This window comes from Haliotis rubra, unplaced genomic scaffold (genome assembly GCF_003918875.1).
Source record: "Haliotis rubra isolate DU_JTF1 unplaced genomic scaffold, ASM391887v1 Scf42, whole genome shotgun sequence".
NCBI classification, from domain to species: Eukaryota; Metazoa; Mollusca; class Gastropoda; order Lepetellida; family Haliotidae; genus Haliotis; species Haliotis rubra.
In genome coordinates, this window is record NW_025767102.1 from 3,251,281 (window position 1) to 3,273,569 (window position 22,289).

General features: G+C 39.6%; 1 protein-coding gene across 1 annotated transcript in view; it reads left to right on the plus strand.

Moving 5' to 3' along the window:
• The first annotated feature begins 1,997 nt into the window (after positions 1-1,997).
• LOC124288509 (oxysterol-binding protein-related protein 6-like) overlaps positions 1,998-22,289 on the plus strand; it is a 112,549-nt gene continuing 92,257 nt past the window's right edge. The window contains 1 exon segment of the mRNA XM_046725030.1: positions 1,998-2,139. The gene's annotated coding sequence lies outside the window, so the exon portion shown is untranslated.

Here is a 22,289-nt window from a genome sequence, read left to right on the forward strand (position 1 = left end):
TGAATAGTCACGTTGCTATGGTTAAACCCATGTGTGAAGTTATACACCGAAAGGAAGCGCCGGTTAAGGTTTCCAGTAGCCTTCAGTAGGAGTAAACTACCGGACAAAATTGAGTACACACCGAGGTTTATGAGAAAAATAAACCAACAAGAACCGGTTATTCGATGGGGAGGCATTTGATACGGTTTTCATTGGCGTTACTAAGTCAGCCCAGTAAAAAAATATACCCTTTTTGTAAAAACATTTAAGTTGACACATCCAATTTTTAAGCGTATACCTTTTTCGACCGGCAGTATACATCTGAATGGCATATATCCGGGAGGTAAAACCTTCTTCCGGCAGATAACGTTACTTCGATACTTTCCGTCGACAACCGGTTAATGACGTAAAAACCCGAGCACGTAAAGACACAGGTTCACCATTCGTCACCACTCGCCCCATTCCGTAATCGGTATTCGGCTTGTCCCGGAATAACACGAGTGGGTCACGAATGACAGGTTCACTTGCAATCAGCATGAATGAGAGTTCGGAATTACGTATGTATGTAATATGTAATTGCATACCAGTGATATATGTATGAATAATTCTAGATTTTTTTAGCTGTGTTATAGTATAAAATAGTTAAAGCAATACACACATTTCAGTTGTTTAAATACTACTTACTTACAACGTATAAGACTTGTTGGACCGGATACGGAGACGCTTACGACAAATAGCTGGAGGCAAGTGATTTGCTTTGGCCAACATGTCTTTATCGCTGAGCCGGCTGGTTGAACAAGATATGCCGGTCTGGCATAATACTGAGACATTGCGCAAAAGAATTTTTTGTTGTTGTTGTAAACTTCAAATCTGGCTTGTACATAGACTTTGAAACATGTTTCGGGGAAAATGAGTTATTAAAACGTGTTTCGGGGAAAATGAGTTTTCAAAATATGTTTGGGGGAAATAATTGTTTAAAATATGTTTCGGGGAAAAATGAGTTTTCAAAATATGTTTCGGGGGAAAATGAGTTTTTCAACTTGTTTTCCGAAACATGTTTTAAAGACTATGTACAAGCCAGATTTGGACCGGGGTAGAATAATGGAATACATAAATAAATTGTATAATGTTGAGTACAATATATATAGTCCAAGATATTTTATGGATTAAACTTCTTTTTTATTCCTCTAACGACGTTTCGGGACCATTCCAGGTCCCTTCATAGGGTCCCTTCAGTTCACCTGATGAAGGGATCCGGAATGGTCCCGAAACGTCGTGAGGGAAATAAAAAAGAAGTTTAATCCATAAAAATATCTTGGACATCTATGTACAACTTCTAAATGCCAATGAAAGACAATATATAAGGCATTTTGAGAGTGAGTTGTAATTGTACTAGATATACAACTTGAATTTTACTAACTATTTTTCATGAATATTTCAAGGATATATTTGATCCAGTTTACTGTTTAATGTAAATGAAATGCAAAAATCAACTGACTAAATTTCTATAAGCAGATGTAATTGACATTTCAGCCAGTCATCGTGAGACGTGACTGTTAGGGAAATGAAGTGTGAACTTTAAACTAGAATTACAGGAGGAAATTTCGATAAGCAGTTGTAATTGACGTTTCAGCCAGTCATCGTGAAACATGACCCAACTATTAACGGCTTTCTGTTTGTAAAAATAATTCAGTGTCGAAATATCAAGAAAACTTTTTATAGTAAAAATCCTAAGGCATGAAAAGCCTAATACAAGATCTGACCGACGGGAACTTCTCACTATCTTCACATGCATGATTTAAAGGTGTTCCTTAAAAAAATGTCTACTAATTGTCCACACCGGATGGCAGCGGCACCAAGCTAGACTTGTTCCTGTTTGTTGAGTCTGGAGCACCAATTCGATCAATTCCTTGCAGGATCGCTACTGTGGCCATAAGTGTGTCAGGGCGAAAGTTTAATTTCCCAGCAACGATGTCGCAATGAGCCGGATATTCTGTCACGGGGATCAAAATATCTCGCACCGTCAACATGGCAGTCTAGCGGTGCCCGCATCTGGTTAAAGTTTAATCGTATGGATTACCAGCATGTATTACTGTCAGTCTCGTCTAATGTACGCCATTCCGTGATGACTGACGCATGAGGTCGTTAATTTCATATCTGGTAAGTCAATTTTTGTGCCACAGATCTTCTAACCCCGAGAGGATAATCGTTGTCTGCGATGAAAATTGCACCTGTTATGACTCTTCTCTTACGGGCTTCCTCAAACCTCACCGTTAAAATTTGTTGCTGTGATCGTTTCATCAAAATCAAGGCTTATGTTCATGATGTAGTACTATATTTCCTGACAAGGTTCACGACAGAAGGATCTTGATGGCTCATTTACAGCAATAGTATAAACGCCTGTGTTACACCAAGTGCCACATTGTACACTGTCAATCAAGTTGCCGTTCTGACGAAGTGAGACTTACAATTTGCCCCCGATACCAGTCAAGATTTTGAGTTAAGATTACATAACAAATCGTCTCTTTGAGTGTGAGGTATATTTCATTTGTTAAACGACCTTCACTGTTTCTTCTAATCATATACACTTTAATTCATGTTGTGGAGTAATAAAAACGTCAATGTTTGCCATTAATTTCGTACATTACGATTTTCCCATTGTCAAATTTTACGAGATAGCTCATATTATGTCCCTTTTAGTACATAACTATGGACTGCTGCTTCTCTGAATGTCTGACCTTTCGCTAAATAATTTGCAATCAGTAACAGTGTGATAACATTAACCTGATTGATCAACTTGTATACATGTGACCCATGCAGGGTTGTATATTGCAGTCAATCAACACAGTTAGTGCAGGTATTGCCTTCGGGGTGTGACAGCTATTGACAATATAGCCAGCCATATATGTATAAATGTATTACACCCTGTAGAGGATTAGCTCGCAGCAACACACGATGATCAGAATCGCTGACACGGAACCATTGCCCAGCTGACTGACAAGTCAACCGAAATGGATATGTTTATGTACATGGATATATTTACGCAGTGTGTTGAAATAGACAACAATATGAAAATTATGATATTTTATTGACATGTTTTTGTGGAGGTATGTATGAAGAAATTACACCAGTATCTTGCAATGTACAAGTGTTTTTGTTTTTAAATGTATGATAGCTTCTAACAGTACATTACTACCATAGTGGGTGATAAAAGCCAATATATGCAACTGTGCAGTCGCAATGTACAACAAGTTTGTTTGAATGTGTGACAGTTTCTAGCAGTACATTACCACCATAGTGGGTGATAAAAGCCAATATATGCAACTGTGCAGTCGCAATGTACAACAAGTTTGTTTGAATGTGTGACAGTTTCTAGCAGTACATTACCACCATAGTGGGTGATAAAAGCCAATATATGCAACTGTGCAGTCGCAATGTACAACAAGTTTGTTTGAATGTGTGACAGTTTCTAGCAGTACATTACCACCATAGTGGGTGTTAAAAGCCAATATATGCAACTGTGCAGTCGCAATGTACAACAAGTTTGTTTGAATGTGTGACAGTTTCTTAAAAGTACATAATATTATAGTAGGTGATAGAAGCCAGTATATGCATCTGTGCAGTGTGTGCATATTGGTGTCAAAGCCTTTTGAAGTTATAATATGTTATGTTATTTGAGTAGGAAATTGAAATATACAACAGTATAAATAAATGTATTATAATGTTCATTTATGATGGTATATTTGTTGTGAAGGAAGATCCACGTGTACATTTCCAACCTATATATAAAAGAGTAAGTGAGGGAGTTTAGTTTTACTCCGCTCTTAGCAATATTCCAGCAACATCATGGCGGGGGACACCAGAAATGGACTTCACATTGTGGAATCGAACACAGGTTTTCGGCATGATGAGCAAATGCTTTAACCACTAGGCTACCCCACCACCCCATATTACATATCTGCATGTATGAATGTTTTATGATTACCTTCAGCCTCTATTATCATTGCTATGTCTGGTGTATAATGTTAACGCCATTCAAGTTCATCGTGATCTTGGTAAAACAAGAAAACACAAAAACATGGCAATTATTCACTCTGATGTATCACGGCATGTGACATGCTTCCCTACCTTCGGCCATAATTCCACATTGTCGTAATCCTGTCATATTTTGACATTTGTGATAAATCAATTCTTTCTGCATATGATGTGCTGCAGGATGATTCAATACCTGATGCTGCATGTATAAACTTTGTTCTGTTCACTTACTGTTGTACATTAAACGTGTGGTTGCTTATGTCAACCTATCATCATATTCATGGCAGGAACACCTGTCAAATGTGTCTCCTAACGACAATGAAATTTGAATGTGTTGTTGTTGTGTATGCTTTGAAACATCTGTGTCGACAGTCTGTGCTGTTGTCTGGGAATTCCTGTATTTGATTTGCACTGTTAAACTGAAGCCTGAAAATGTACAAGATTGTTAAGAATTATTATTTGGTTTGTTGTTTAAAGCTGCACTCAGCAATATTCCAGCTATATGGCGGCGGTCTGTACATATTCGAGTCTGGACCAAACAATCCGGTGATCAACAGCATGAGCATTGATCTACGCATTGGGAACCGATGACATGTGTCAACCAAGTCAGCTAGCCTGACCACCTGAAACCGTTAGTCGCCTCTTACGACAAGCATGGGTTACTGAAGATCAATTCCAACAGGGATCTTCACGGGTAGACAACAAATATTAACATGGAATCATGACATTAAGTAAATTCTTCAGACATATAACTGTGTACTGCAGTTATTTTTGAATACAAAATACAAATTTATTATTAATTGATGAGAAAAGATCACAGCTTGGTTTTGTCCTTTGAAAGACTAGCTTCTTCTGCTGGTGGGTTGTCGAGACTGAATAATTTACCATGAGATAATCTGAGAAATTATAGAGTTTTTTTCAGCCTTACACTAGTTACAGCAAGCCTTAGTATAATGTTTTTGTAGTACGGTATTTGTGATCATGGTGTTTGCAGCCTGGTGATAGATTTAATTGTTTACTTGTTTTACGTCGCATTCAGCAATATTTCAGTGATGGGGCAGCCGCCTAAACAATCAAGACTGGACCAGACAATCAAGTGATCAACATCATAAGCATTGATATAAGCAAATGGGATCTGATGACTTGTGTCGATCAAGTCAGCGAGCCTGTCTACCCGATCCCGTTAGTCACCTCTTACAACAGGCATGGGCTTGAGATCAGTTCTAACCCAGATCTTCAGAGGTCTGGTAGACAATAGAGACTGTTAGAATGTTGGAAGTCTTTGAATGTCATTTGGTAGTATACAAGGACTGACGAGTAAGAATAACCCCTGTAGTGTTGTCATCCTCATAGTACAGAAGTTGACATCCATAAGTTCCCCCTTGTAGTTTATATGTTGCAGTGTTGTGACAATTGCTGCCATTTTAGACAGATGGGTGGGAAATTGCTGAGTAATTCCTGCAGGTTTGCAGATGCAAGGAAATTTGATCAATGCATCTCCATTAGATGGAATGGATGGACATTCAAGTACTGTGGGAAATAGAAAAAAACTGTATTTTCTCATTTATCTCTACAATTTATGTAGTTGATATGTGAAAGTGTGAAATATCTGTTAAACTAAGTTCGGCCTAACTACAGTCTCAGTGGTAGAGAGATAGGAAACAGAGAAAAAGGACTTTACTGAGGGGAAATTAGTGCAGAAATGAGCAATGCAGTTTTTTTCTAAGTCAAAAAGGCTTATTTGGAACAGACCATGGCTTTATGCAAATTAGTGTGCGACGATATTGTATTACAAAGGACACTTTTTAAATGCCCAATTTGAAATTAGACGTAGATTCATTATAAACGATAGCAGACGTAAAAAATAATAACTTTTATGCCAAAACTATTAAGGATGTAGCTACCATGCAGTCTCACTGTCACTATAAAAAGAAACAGATAGGAGGGGTCGCCTCAAAAGCAAAACCTGGGGTCAGGCTTGGGGATAGAGATATCAGCTAAGATAAGATAATCCTTTAGGGCAATTATACTGGGGAGGTACACGGCACGTCATAACAATTTACAAATAATATCCAGTCCTGTCGATCTTCGGGTGGTCATGCCACCTATATACTACGATGCGTTTCTATGGTTTTCGGTTATCATACTCTCTTACATATCTCAACATAAACTTTATGAAAGAAAGACACGTAAGATGTTAATCAATAGATGAGACATAGTCAACACACATGAAAAAGCACAAAATATCTTTGAGATGACCCCTTGTGCCTGTAGGCAGCACGTGCATTTCATGCCAGGTGAGTCGACGGTCCGTCGTCATACCTGGCTGAGCAACCTAATTGCCATCTATAGTCTGATCTATTGTTTTCAGCAGCTATTCGTATTTTTTCTAAGTTTTGCCCGATTTTATGAGTAAACAAGTTTATCTGGATATCGTATTACGCATCCCAATGAACGCCCAGTTAGGCCGAAGTGGGTTATTTCGACATATGCTATTTGCAATTGTGTCAATTTTAGGGATACAGAGTAACAGCCTAAAAACAGTTTTTTTGTATTTTCGACAGTACTATAGTCATTTGTGTTGTCAGTTGAAGTAAATTCGCAGGAATATCACCAAATGCTTCCTGTATAATGGAAGGTATGCATTATGAATATTATATTCATTATTTATTGTTGAAACGGTTGTTGGCCATGAAGGTTTCAGACATAAACTAGTGATAAATGTGCTGGTATGATAAATTCACTTAAACTCCAGTCCCTCCGGGTATTTAGTGAGATATACCCTGGGTATATACGAGGGTGTGAGCAGCTTGACTACTGCCTACAGTCTTGGGTTCTTGGCCTCGGAGTCAGTGTACATCACACATACACCTGTAAGACTGGTTGACAACAAGTAATATACCTTGTAGGGTGATAGGGTCATAGATATCTTCTTCCCAAGGCAAGGGCATTAACTCTTACTTCTGAAGTCCAGTTTCCACTCGTCTGGAATTTCTGAGTTAAATGTAGGCAAGCTATAGTGGTGTGTGCACAGTCCAATCGGAAGTCACAGACTCTCATAGTCATAGCTTTTATGATTCCGATTGTTTGTGGAATGGGGCATTTATCCCAGTCATTTGTGGTGCTGGTTGAAGACTTATAGGGCTGCGCAATATAACCGGTTTACTGGTATTTACTGGTTCAGACATGAAAACGATACGTATTGCAATACGCTCATTGAAAACCAGTATTTTGACATGCATTCGGAAAACTTCCTAACACTCGGCAGTCTTCGGATATTTCCTTGTTTCATTTGTGCCAAATATTATTTACATATATATTTTGTCATGATTAAAAGTTTTCATTAAAGCTTAATCAAGCATAGTGATTTTGTTGTGTTCATGCTTTATAAATCAAGCATTAACTCAATTGTAAGTATTCTTTTGTTTAGAAATACTACTTACAATATATTGCTATACATATCGCAATATATGGTTTTGCATCGCAGTATATCGCAATATGAAAATTCTCTGCAATACCCACCCCTAAAGACTTGTATCATTTCTTATCAACTTATGCTGATAAACATTGTGAGTGCACCATCAAACACCAAACAAACAAACCCGTGAAGATCCGGTGTAGAATAGGTCTTCAGCAACCCATGTGCTTGCCATAAAAGGCGACTATGCTTGTCGTAAGAGGTGACTAACGGGATCGGGTGGTCAGTTTTGCTGACTTGGTTGACACATGTCATCGGTTCCCAATTGCGCAGATCGATGCTCATGCTGTTGATCACTGGATTGTCTGGTCCAGACTCGATTATTTACAGACCGCCGCCATATAGCTGGGACATTGCGGAGTGTGGCGTAAAACTAAACTCACTCACTCACCCAAACAAACAAATTAGACAAGACTTGGTAGCTGTGGTAAACCAAAATAACAATTGGTGAAATGTTGGTTTTCTTTGTTCTTTAACGCTACACTCAGCAATATTCAGCTATATGGTGGAAGTCTGTAAATAATCCAGTGATCAACATCATGAGCATCGATCTACGCAACTGGGATACGATGACATGTGTCAACCAAGTCAGCGAGACTGACCACTTGATCCTGTGAGTTGATACCTGAGACAAGCGTGATTTGCTGAAGACAAATTCTAACCTGGATCTTCATGGGCGGGAAATATTTGTTTAAGTCATGGTGCCATGTTAGTACCTGAGCTAGCACGATCACTTATTTGCAAACAAAATTTTTAATCAAAATCAAATTTTAACACCCTCAGAGGTTATAGCAGTGTGGCACAGTGTCACATTCCAGTTTATTTTAAAAAATCACACTGATTTCTGTTTTAGTAACCAGAGGCCCAGATAAGCTGCATATCCGGGTAAAATACTAATATAAAATTTCAAATTACGCATTGAAAAATAGTTGTTGCGTAATGAAAAAGACATCGATTGCTATCAAGTTGTACTGTTAGTATAGGACAAGTGTTGTACTGTCAGTATAGGATGAGTGATTTTTTTATGAAATCATTTCCATTATATTTAAGTTGGTTTTGATTAGGTATGACATAAGGCAGAACATACCTGCTTAGTAAACTTACTCAATGACATAATACTTAGGTGAGTAAAATGACTGAAATACGCACATATTTGAAACCAGTGGGTAACGGAAAATGAAATACCCACTCAACATTCAAAATGCCCACTCCAAAAAATTACAGTGGGTACTGTACCCACATGAGCTACCGGTATATCTTATCTGGAGCTCTGTTAGTAACTTCAGAACATGTCTATAAATTGAACTCCTTAAGCCTTTGCATGCAGTTCATAAACTGTTAGAACAATGAAGTACATGACTACATGTTTCCGTGAGTCTGGCTCCATTTCAGGATCTGCTTGCTGTGGTGTTTCATTTACCGCTCTGTAACTGACTTTGAAATGCTGCCCTCTACATGAACTGTATCATGTGTTCGAGGAACCCATTCATGAAGTATATTGTGCAATCAGAAAATGGAAACCAACTGGGAGTGAGGAAAAAGGATTTGTTTGGCCAAGTTTATTGATTTTTTGGAGGAAAGACTGAAACAGAGACTACGAATGGGACGTTACTGTATGTTGGGTATACCTTGGATCAAAGACGAAATATCTAACAGGCATCAGCAGGTCACTCTGTCAAGTCATTTTATTACAAAGAAGTTGTTTCTTGTTTTACGCTGCACTCAGCAAATTTCCAGCAATGTGACAGGTTTTGAAATAACCGATTCCAAATCGTTGTTTCGTTTCTTGTGCAGAGATTTTTCCATGCATCTTGTGAATCTCCTCCACTTGGTCTTGCGATAGTTGTATTTTCGGAGGCATTTTGTTTGTACTAGATATCTGCACTCGCACAATTGTCTATATAGAAAAACTAGGCAGAACCTAGGCAAACTAGGTACAAACTAGGTGCGAACTAGGCAGAACCTAGGCGGACTAGGCAAACTAGGTAACTAGGTACAAACTAGGTGCGAACTAGGCAGAACCTAGGCAAACTAGGTAGAAACTATTTCTGTGGAATAGGACGGCGTCGCGACACACGCGCATAAACCACTGATTAGACCTCGACGCGTTGGGAGTTTCCGAGACCCCCAATAAAGGAAACTCCACTCGGCATGTCGAGGTCTAGTCAGTAGTTGCTGAAAAAATGATAGACACTTTGTGCGTTTAACAGGTCTAGGCTGGCGAACTCGGCTGTACATTGAATGATGTCTCTGCTCGAAAATCACTAGGCGCTGGGAGTGGAATTACGTAGAAATAAGCCTATAAGGTACCCTGTAATAGAACCATCATTATATAACTACTAGAATGGATTATACAATCCTGTGATTGGCAACGTGAGGATTAACTTACAGTTTGGATATGATGACGTGGGTCAACCAAGTCAGGGAAACTTACACCTGATCCCGTCAGTTGCTTCTTATGACAAACATGGGTTTCTGAAGAATAATCCAAACTGAGATTATTTTTGTTTACAATGGGATCACAGCACTATGATTGTTGTAAGCAAATGGTTACAGTTGGAGTTAACAGAATCATTGTAACTATCCCTTTGTTTGGTTGTTGTTTAATGCCACACTCAGCAATACGGCAGCGGTCTGTAAATAATCCAGTCTGAAACAGACAACCCAGTGATCAATATCATGAGCATCGATCTACGGTATTGGGATACAAGAACTTGCGTCAACCAAGTCAGTGAGCCCAACTCCCCACCCCTTCAGTCGCCTCTTACAACAAACATGGGTTGCTGAAGACCAGTTCTATCCCAGATATTCAGGGGTAGAAAACTTATGAATATCCCAAACTGAGACTCTTTTCACAAAGTGATCATATGTCCATGTTGTGATTGTTGTAGGGGCAGTGGGGTAGCCCAGTGGTTAAAGCGTTGACTAGTCACGCCGAAGACCCGGGTTCGAATCCCCACATGGGTACAATTTGTGAAGCCCATTTCTGGTGTCCCCCGCCGTGATGTTGCTGGAATATTGCCAAAAGCGGCGTAAAACCAAATTCAGTCAGTTAGTGATTGTTGTAAGCTAATGATAAAGGTAGGAGTTAACCTAGTCAAAATAGCAACTATCACTTTGTGAAATGTGACCTTTTATAATTAATGTTTTGGACACCATGTCTATGAGGGGCCTGACATTTGTTGTGCCAAGAATAATTTCGTCCTGAAGATATGTGAACAAATATGTTTGTTTCACATTTTAATAACAAAGAAAATGAATTATATCATGGACATAAACTTTACTGCAGTAACAATTACATTAAATCACCATGATAGCCAATTACTTTGACTAATTACAAACTAATTACCTGTATGTCAGTAAAAGACTCATTTCTTAAGAAGTGAGAATAATCTCTGGTTTAGCTCTCAGAGTAACAAATTCGTGCTGGTGATTTTACTTTGAACAGCATCAGGATGATGGCAAAAGTGTGGAACAAGAAACAATAATTCAAATATTTAAGTTTTGGGCTTCAAATTAGAGTCTTGTAACTAGAGACAGGCATTTATTTTTAACCAAAGAAGCAACAACAAAACATCAAGAACTAGTATGATCTGCTTTGCTTTCTTAACAAGCCTATGATTGGCTCCGTGAAAGACAATTATTATGTGGACGTGATATTTCAAGCTGGATAATGCTTACATAAGGAAGTTCTTTCATGATTGTGTTATTCTTGAAACTGCTCGACAATTTATATTCTCTACGATCTAGTTAACAAGTTTATCCCTGGTGGCTTCTGTGTGAAAACTTAAGACTTTGAGCAGCTTGGAATGTGGCCAGATGTTTGATGATTGCAAATTCATCCTGTACTGAACCTTTGTGGTCGTTAAGACGTTATAGTACTGTTTCCTTCAGAGGTTTAAATGTCTTCTATCAACAGAATGGCTTGGGAAATTATTTTGCATTGGGATTGTGATAAGAAGTATTGATTGTGTAATACGGGCTGGCATTTGTCAGGGAGGTGTTATAAGAAAATGTATCATTTTCCAGATACTGCTTTAATATCAGTGAATGGATTATTACCGATTCCGTGAAATGATGTATACATACTCTCATAGTTTTGGTTCATTATGTCTTCTGTGAGTGAGTGAGTTTAGTTTTACTCCACATTTAGCAACATTCCAGCTATAGGGCAGCAGTCTGTAAAGAATCAAGTCTGGACCAAAGAATCCAGTGGTCAATAGTATGAGCATCCATATACACAGTTGGAATACTATGACATGCGTCAACCAAGTTAGCGACCTGACAAGCCGATCCCGTTAGTCGCCTCTTGATAAGCATGGGTGACTGAAGATCAATTCTAACCCGGATCTTCACAGGTTGTCTTTGAAGAAGGATTGAATGAGGTTAGATATGATCTGTTTTAAAGCTACTGGGCAGGTGTGTTCGGGCCTGGAGTGACCAGTGGGCAATGAAGTGAGCATCCCAGTTGTTGACGGGTGATTCTACTTGTTTGAGTGATTGCACTGTCTGAATTGGCCTGGCATTCCCTGGATCGTGAATGTATTGATCCACACGTTTCTGGTTCAAGGCCATTTGTGATCAGTTCCAGCTCAGAGATAGTCAGTCCCCCAAGTGTTGTCCTTCATGAGAGAGGGGTGGTGGGGTAGCCTAGTGGTTAAAGCGTTCGCTCGTCATGCCAAAGACCAAGGTTTGACTCCCCACATTGGTACAATGTATGAAGCCCATTTCTGGGTCCCCCGCCGTGATAATGCTGTAATATTGCTAAAAGCGGCGTAAAACTAAACTCATTCACTTCATGAGAGACCATTGTACTCACCCAATACCTCATCTCTTAAAACACACCTGTTGGATGTATCTTTGAGAACGTTGTTGTGATTGCTGGTACTGATGCTTTCAGACTCATATCCGTACAAGAATCTTCAAATACTGCATTTAACAGCCACAGAAAATACATAGTGTAACCAAAACATTGTGTACTGAATCTCATGTTGCAACTTTTGAATTAGATGGTGTGATAATTGAATCCCTTGGTGTAACCAATGAATGTCCATGCTATGTCCATTGAATTCCCAAGTGTGACCATTGAATCTCATGTTGTGCTTATTGAATCCCATGGTGTGACAATTGAATCCCTTAGATGTAACCACTGAATGTCATGGTGTGTCCATCGAATCCCAAAGTGTGACCATTGAATCCTATGTTGTGACTATTGAATCCCATGCTGTGATCACAAATTTTGTGATGTGAACATTGAATCCCACAGTGTGCCTATTGGTTTGTTGTTTAATGCTGCACTCAGCAATATTCCAGCCATATGGTGGCAAGCTGTAAATAATTGAGTCTGGACCAGACTATCCAGTCATCAACATCATGAGCATTGTTCTACACAGTTGGGATACGGTGACATGTGTCAACCAAGTCAGCGAGCTTGACCACCCAACCCTGTTAGTTGCCTTACCACAAGCATGGCATAGGTGGATCCAGAAGTGGGTGGGTGTGTGTGCAGGGGTGCACACCCCCTTTGTCTTGAAAGTTTATTAAATGACCATTGAAACTCTGGTGAAAATGAAGTGTGCACCCCCCTTTCTCAATAGTGTGACCCCCCTTTCTCAAAAAGCTGTATCTGCCCTGCATGGGTTGCTGATGATCAATTCTAACCCAGATCTTCACGGACATCACTGTGGCACTGTCAACAATAGTCCATATGCAACACACAGCATCATCTAGGATACTGCCTCATGATATGTGTTTGCCTGTCGTTTGTAACTACCATCGAGACAGCAATCCTAAAACAGGTACTAGTATGATGTGGTCTTGTGCATTATGTGCTCAGAGCCCAGGGCCTAGATTTTCGAAGCTCTCTTAGCGCTAAGGTAATGTTAAGTTAATGTTAACTTACGACAATCTTAGCGCTAAGAAGGCTTCGAAAATCTAGACCCAGGTCACAAATCAGTTCAGCAATGTTGGCCACAGAGAATCAAGACAGCTTGACTCCTGAGAGTTTTAGGACTTGTCCTGCCCTACAATGAAGCACACGTGACACAAGTCATCTCTTCTTCAGCAAGTGAGTTAGTTCAAAATTGTTTCTGTTCACCCAGAATGTGTGAAGCCCATTTCTGGTGTCCCCCGCCGTGATGTTGCTGGAATATTGCTAAAAGTGGCGTAAAACCAAACTCAGTCAGTCAGCTGTTCACCCAGGAGAAAATGGGTACCCGGTGGGATAAGTCATATGTCTATTAACCTTCTAGCGCCTCACAGGCAGCTTGGGTTATCGGAGTCAATAATGCCCATTTTGTTGTCTGTGCTTGGAGCGTGCCCATGTGCCGTATAGTTCAGCGCTTATCATCTTTTATTATCATATTTGCCAACAAATACACCAGGGAATATTTTGCCTTTCTCAATTTCCCTTAGGGAACGAGTATTATTTTACGCTACTTTTAGCAATATTACAGCAATATTACAGCAATATCTTGGCAGCGGAACACTAGAACACTACTCAAATGGGGAATCAAACCTGGTCTTCGTCGTGATGAGTGAACACTTTAACAAACAGGCTACCTCAGTACTTTATACACGCAGACCAGTAATTATATCAAGAGCTATGTAAATGTGCCAACGCTATCTCCTCCTGGATTCTGATGCTTGGCGTGACTCACAATTGTTGTGAATTATTTATTTTCACAGACAGATTGTCTGCCGATACCAAGGATTGTTGGATGCATGTCAAACTTTAAAATGTAGTCAAATACGACGTTTTACTCCTGCCCTTAGAAACAGTAGAATTTTCATGTTTGGATTCTTTCTTTAATAGGCTGAGTTACACAAGAACTGTCACATCTTTAAGTTCTAAATGACTGTCAAATAATTCAGCATGTAAATGACTTTCTGATGGGAAATTGTAAACATATCTCTTTTAAGAGAAATACGTTGTTTTTCATTTCAAATATTTTTTAAGACATTTCAGGTGTATTGGATATGATTGTTTTAATGTTGTTTTCTAAAATAGTATTTTTCTAAAAATATTTTTATTGGAGAGATTAGGATTCTTTATCACTTTCAGATGCAAAAGACAAACTTACGAAATGTGTGGCTAATAATATTAATATTGAACAGCTTTTAGAAGGGATACAAATAAAGAAAACATTATGGATGTCAGCTTCTTCATTTTTAGGAACACAATGTTTAGGAGTATATTCTTAACTACTACATCTTACTCATTAACAGGGGCGGTGCGGTGGTCTTGTGGTAAAAGCGTTGTCTCGTCACACCGAAGACCCGGGTTCGAATCCCCATATGGGTACAAAATGTGAAGCCCATTTGTGGTGCCCCCCGCCATGATGTTGCTGGAATATTGCTAAAAGCGGCGTAAAAACCAAACTCAGTCAGTCAGTACTCATTGACCAGGCGATGATTTAATATTCATTATTGCGTAAGCCAAACTGTTTTGTCAAAAGAATACTTATATCGGAATATTTATAGGTCCATCAATAAGAATAACCACAGGGATTTTTGTAATTGTTTCATGTGCATGTGAAGCTGCACAATGGTATGGAAACAGAGGTCTTGAAGTGTTGGACAATAGCAACAATACCAGCAACAATACCATCAATACCTGATATTGATTTGCCTGTTTCAATACCATCAACAATTAATGATCACTTCAAGTTCACCGATGATCTATCTGCCCTTTGTCCGATCTCATTCCCTAGGGTTCTGGCTGTCATTTCATTGGACATCCTTATCTGTGGAATTGAATTCCGAACAATTGTAGCCTCCGCGTTTATATTCTCCATTAACACCATGTGCTTGTTAGGAAAGTTTTATGCTGGATTGTTGCCGTGCGAATCCCTTGAGTATATCCTGCTGCAGTACTTCTTCATGGAATTTGATGTTCCACCAATTTATGGTAATGGCACCGAGAATGGTAATATATGAACTTGAATGGATGGTGCTTCTTCAGCACAAATGGCCTCTGTGCAGATATATGTCTGACTTGTATGAATTTTTTACAGGGTTCATCGATAGATATGTTTCATTACAGATAACTTGTTGAATGATTTATACATATATTTCATCACGTACATTCTTGTTTAGCAAAGAAAAGTGTAAAGGACTGATGATGATGGGATGATGGCCATTGTGGGTGTAGTCTAGACTATATATGACTTGAAATGTACAAAGGGATATATATAGCTTAATCACTTGTCAATTTCAGTATAGATGCTATTGATTTGAAATGAACAGGTGGATTCTAGTTGATTCCAGATGATTCCAGTGAGGTTCGAGATGAGGTGCAAATGTATAAATTTCTTGGTGGATATGTATAAATATTTTCTGGCTTTGTAGGATTTGTAATAACTTCCCAGTAGAACACAGGCTGATGACCCTACACAATGCAAGGTTTAATTACATTCATCCTGAAATCCCGCTGATTAAACAGTAGCAGTAATTGCAATCAGGGTAATTGTGCTGTTGAGTTAATGCCCTCGTTTAACATTTGTATACTTAATCATATATTATGTCAGAAAAGTTGTACTGTACTTCAATGCTTTAATAAGGGTCAAAGAACTACACGCCTTATTATGTACCTTTGAACAGTATTACCAGTGTATTGCAATACGCCTTTCAAACGATACGTATTGCAATGTTTTTTTCTCAGATCTGATATATTGGGTAATAAAATATGTATCAAGTTTTGTGATTATCTTTATGGTTTAAGTTCAAATCTACACAGACTTTCATTCACACCGATGTTTTCCATTGTAACTGATTGACAAAACAGCATACTTTACATACAATACATTTTATAAAAAAGGAAAATACAATCCCTCAAAATCAAATCTGAAGTTCGAAATTTTTGTTATCACAACAATTAAGTTTATTTTTATGGCTTTAGTACATAGAAAATAGGCTCTGCATGTACAGTCGATGTCACTCATTGTCAAATACTGTCACAATGGGCGGTGGGGTAGCCTAGTTAGCGTGCCGGACAAGCCGATCCCGTTAGTCGCCTCTTGATAAGCATGGGTGACTGAAGATCAATTCTAACCCGGATCTTCACAGGCTGTCTTCGAAGAAGGATTGAATGAGGTTAGATATGATCTGTTTTAAAGCTACTGGGCAGGTGTGGTCGGGCCTGGAGTGACCAGTGGGCAATGAAGTGAGCATCCCAGTTTTTGACGGGTGATTCTACTTGTTTGAGTGATTGCACTATCTGAATTGGCCTGGCATTCCCTGGATCGTGAATGTATTGATCCACACGTTTCTGGTTCAAGGCCATTTGTGATCAGTTCCAGCTCAGAGATAGTCAGTCCCCCAAGTGTTGTCCTTCATGAGAGAGGGGCGGTGTTGGGGTAGCCTAGTGGTTAAAGCGTTCGCTCGTCATGCCAAAGACCCGGGTTCGAATCCCCACATGGGTACAATGTGTGAAGCAATGGGTACATTTCTGGTGTCCCCCGCCGTGATGTTGCTGGAATATTGCTAAAAGCGGCGTGAAACCAAACTCAGTCAGTCAGTCAGCCAGTCAAATACTTAGGCTCCCAATATATGCTTTCAACAAAGCAATTTTCTTCTTTTATTTTTTTTTAACCTCTGAATAAACATCTGTTAAGAAACTCGGGTATTCCCGATGATCTGTAAAGGTTTCATTTAGGACTTAAGTACAGGTCATCATTAGGTGTATTTGAATTCAACTAAAAAATAATTAGGTAGTAGTGATTTGTTTTGCATATTATATGCAAATCTGAGTCTGGAGCTGTGATCTATGTGTGTGTAGTGACGTTAGGGTAAATCGACCCCAGAAATCGAATGATTTACATTTGGTGTTTAACTGATTACAAAGGGGTTGTACACAGATAATTACACAGAAAGAGATACAATGTGTATTCTATATCTGCAGTTAAGTGGACTAGTCATCTTATCGGACGTGGTAACAGCTTTGTGCAATGAACCAATGTTGTTTTTGCTGTAGTTCCTACAATCTCATTTAAATCAGATCTTCGTTCTCGCCACTGCTAAACACTGATATCAGGACATCCCTTTATGTGTCATGTCAGAACGACCTTTTGTCCAGCCAATGATGTCTTCCCTTGCAAGTGACAGTCAGAATGTGTTTTCTGATCAAGAGAAGCTCAGCATGGGATATTCTGAACGGCAGTTATTGGCTGTACATCTATCACTTGCTTCAATGGGATAAATATTCAAGCGGCAGGTTTTCGATAGGCCATGGTAAGCACTGTCATACAATTTCAGCCATCAGTCAGATATTCTAGAATGTTTATTTGTTCAGTTTTCAAAGTTTAAATCCATTTTTCCAAGTGTATCCCCGAATTAAATTCATGGATTGAAACATACACAACAAAGCTTGATGAAGCTGCTTTCTGATTGGATAATGCTGACTTCTTGTCAGCCAGTTCACTCAGCCCTGGTCGGTCAAATTTTGTGAAAGTTTCTTTATTTTTTACATGTTCTGTAAAGGGTTGTCCTCAGATCGCACTCAGTAACATTCCAGCATAATGGCAGGGATCTGTAAATATTGGAGTCTGGACCAGACAATCCAGTGATCAACAGCATGAGCATCAATCTGCGCAATTGGTATAAGATGACATGTGTCAACCAAGTCAGTGAGTCTGACCCCCCAATCCTGTAGATCGCCTCTTATGACAAGCATGGGTTGCTGAAGATCAATTCTATCCCAGATCTTCACAGATACTTTGTTTAGTAGTAGCATGGACTAGGATCTAAGTTTAATGAGATTGTAATTGTTACAGTATGTATTTCTTATTGCCACAGAAGAGACCAAATGGCTTGGCTGGTCAGGAGGCTTAGCGATTTGGTTGTTTGTGTGTCATTGTGCTTTGACTTCATCAGATTTGCTCGGATTTGATTGTCTTGGTCGGATTTGGTGTCGGCTTGCTGATGCCATTAGCTGGAATATTGCTGGATGTCGTATGAAGCAATCAAACAATTAGAACCATTGAGTGAAAATCTGGTTTGGAGCAGCAAGGATTTAAAAAGCATAAAACACTGCCACAGGCTAATTTTCATATCAAGTGAGCGGATGTTTCTCTTGTTTGAAAGAAACTTGCTCCTTGCAACCTTGCCCCTTTCCACACTGTCCCTCTGTCCCCATGCCATTGCTCCCCTATTCCTCCCCCCTCCTGTCTGTTCTACTGTTCCCCTTGCCCCCTTGCCCCTTGTTCTGGTACTCTCCTAATCCCTTGTGTCCTTGCACTCCTGCTCTACTGTTCCCCTTGCCTCCTTGCCCCTTGCCCCTTGTTCTGGTACTTTCCTCTAATCCCTTGTGTCCTTGCTTTCCTGCCCCTGCCCCTTGCACTTCTGCTCTACTGTTCCCCTTGCCTCCTTGCCCCTTGCCCCATGTTCTGGTACTTTCCTAATCCCTTGTGTCCTTGCTTTCCTGCCCCTACCCCTTGCACTCCTGCTCTACTGACCCCCTGCTTCCCCACCCCCACCCTGCCTCCTGGCCCCACCTGCCCCCTGTCTCTGGAGTGTCTGATGTAGAGATCTGCCAATGTATTGACCCACTGAAAAAAGCGTGCATTTAATGGTATTCATACCAAACTTTGCTGGAGTAAAATACAGCTTCATACGATGACTCAATTGATCACATGGCTGTGAATGTGTAAATACATTTGGGTGATTCAAGGCTTACTAACATTGGAGACTGTATTCGTATATTGATGGGCCACTTCGGATGAAGGACCGCGGCTGTGTTGTTGCTAAAATATTGGTGTTCCATTGCTGAAATGTTGTGTTTCTTGCTGAAATATGACAATGCTATTTCTGCAACATTGCCATCAAATTGGTGACGTTGCTTTTTTTAGAGATCGATATATTGCTGCCATTACTCCCCATTTACTGGAATAGGGAATTTGTTGACACAGGTGGCACCTTGCTGTTTTTCCCTTACATTAACTTATTGCTATCTAATTATTGACAGTGTTGAGAAAGTAATATCCTGTCATTTCTGTCACATTGTGGACATTTTGTTACTGACATATACAATAATGATCCAAATTGCTCAATTGAGAAAGTGGGATTGTGCTACATGTATGGACCTTAGAAGATCCGGCTTATACCCCCTTTACACTTGAGGCAGAATGAGCCAGAATGCTGTTGGAATGAAAATTCCTGGAGATTCCTGGAAAATCAAACTGCATTCTAAAACTTCTTACTGCATTCCGAATGCATTCCAACTATTCGGGTCAATTCTTGTGATGTGCCCGAATGTTTTGAACATGTTCAAAACCTTCCAGGTACATTCGAAGTGGAATAATTCGAACAGCATTTGAAGTGCATTCTACGTGCATTCTAAGTATTCTTACTGCATTCTAACGGCATTCTAAGTGTTTTTACTGCATTCTAAGTATTCTGAACGTATTTGAGGGAGAATGGAAAAGGCAAGCCACTTCAAATCTTCAGAATGTCCCGAATGCTCCTCGAATGAATCGGAATGTATCTCAGTTGCTGCTGGAATTCAGGTGGAATATTCTTCCAATGTATTGGAATATTTCGATTGCAGTTGGAATACAACTCGAATGTACCTTGAATACACCTCAAATACAGTCAGAACGTCCCGAATGCTCTTTAAATGAGCTCTGACATCATCAGAACACCACCGAATCACATAAACATGTGGCCACCTGTAACTGAAACGTCAGATAGCATTTGGGAGTCGCATTCTTACAAAACTTGAAAAAAATGTTTATTTTGACATTCACTCCCGAATGCGGTTCAAATTTTGGAGAAAAAATTGTATGGCTGATTCTCCTTGATTCCTGTCAATTCAAAATAAGTGTGAAGGAGCCTTTGGAGCTGGTATTCAGCAACCTCAGTGAGTGAGTGAGTGAGTTTTAGTTTTATGCTGCACTCAGCAATATTCCAGCTATATGGCGGCGGTTTGTAAATAATCGAGTCTGGACCAGACAATCCAGTGATCAACAGCATGAGCATCGATCTGTGCAATTGGGAACCAATGAAATGTGTCAACCAAGTCAGCGAGCCTGACCACCCAAACCCTTTAGTCGCCTCTTATGACCGGCATGGGTTACTGAAGGTTCAATCTAACCCGGGTCGTGCTCATCAGAAGAGGTGACTAACTGACTCGCTGACTTGGTGGTTGTCATCGTCTCCAAAATGATGGTTATGATATCAATCACTGGATTGTTTAGTCCTGATTTCCCTGTATACAGCCAGCAGTCATATAGCTGCATCACAAACAGACGTAACGCACACACACACACACATGAAAACTGAGACTACACAATTCAACATGCCAAGCATCAAGCACAACAATACAAGCAACTCAACACAATGTATTAATTTCTTTCATGCTAACGGCAACACAAGCCTGGTGGGGGTCATCTGGTAAACATGTACCACTAGTTAATTGCGAAATAGATTAATCACCTCCTTTCATGTGTATGAGTATGCTGTTTACACAAGTGACAAGCCCAGCCTTATATATTTCATTAGCAGCAATATGTACGGTTGTGCTTGGAGGTAAGACTGACTGTCCGTCTCGGTCCCTCGTTATTTGTTATATTGATGAGTTTCCATCTAGCGCTCTCACACTCAATCTCTGACAATTACCTCCATGGATTAAACAAGCTGTGGAGCACAGATGTTATTCACGGACACATTAATTACACAGACATTTTGTTGACTTTGGCCATTTTAAAATATTTCCTCTTTTTTTGTTTCAACTCTTGTATCATGATGTGGTACCAATTATATATCATACGATGTACGTTTTGTTGGATGATAACTTCATTTAAAGTGCAGAATAAACACTGGAGACTGGAGTTAATTTCAGTTGTCAATTTCTGTTGTCAATTTCTTCTGTTGTCAATTTCAGTTGTCAATTTCTGTTGTCAATTTCAGTTGTCAATTTCTGTTGTGAGTATGCAGTGATGTTTTGCGGATTTCATCTTATTAGGAATGTGTTTCGTCATATTTCTTGTGTTCTCGAGCACAGAACGTCGTACGCCCAGCTCTGGTGTTGTGCTCCTTAATGTTTGATTTCCCATTGTGAGAGGATACATGAATAGTCTGTAGTGTTTGTTCGTCGTCTGAATCAAGGTTTGTGAATGAAGGTTATCTGTGGACAGGTCACTATACAGGACATCGGTCATTGGCCTGATGTCTGTTTTTTAACCACCACCTTGCTAAAGCATTTTTATCCCCCACCGTGCTCAGTCACTCATGAAGATCCAGGTTAGAATTGATCTTCAATAACCCATGCCTATCATAAGAGGTGAATAACAGGATCGGGTGGTCAGGCTCGCTGACTTGGTTGACACATGTCATCGTATACCAATTGCATAGGTCGATGCTCATGCTGTTGATCACTGGATTGTCTTGTCCAGAGTCGATTATTTACAGACCGCCGCTATATAGCTAGAATATTGTTGAGTGCAATCTGAAGACAACCCATTACATATCATGTAAAAAAAAATGAAACTTTGATCGACCGACCATTAGCCAATCAGGAAGCAGCTTAATCAAGCTTTGCTGTGCATGTTTCAATTGGCAACTTTAATTCGGGGATGCACTTTTAAAACTGATTCAAACTTTGAAAATTGAACAAAAGAAAAAAGCGGTGTAAAAGTAAACTCACTCACTCACTTGTAAGCTGTCCGTCAACACTCATCTGTCAAGATGTTCTCTTCAGATTCCTTGTAACAGAGTTGTGGTTGTATATCTGTTTGGTCAACCATCCATAACATATGCCACTGCTGTATGACATATTCTTAATTTCTTCCGCAAAGTTGTT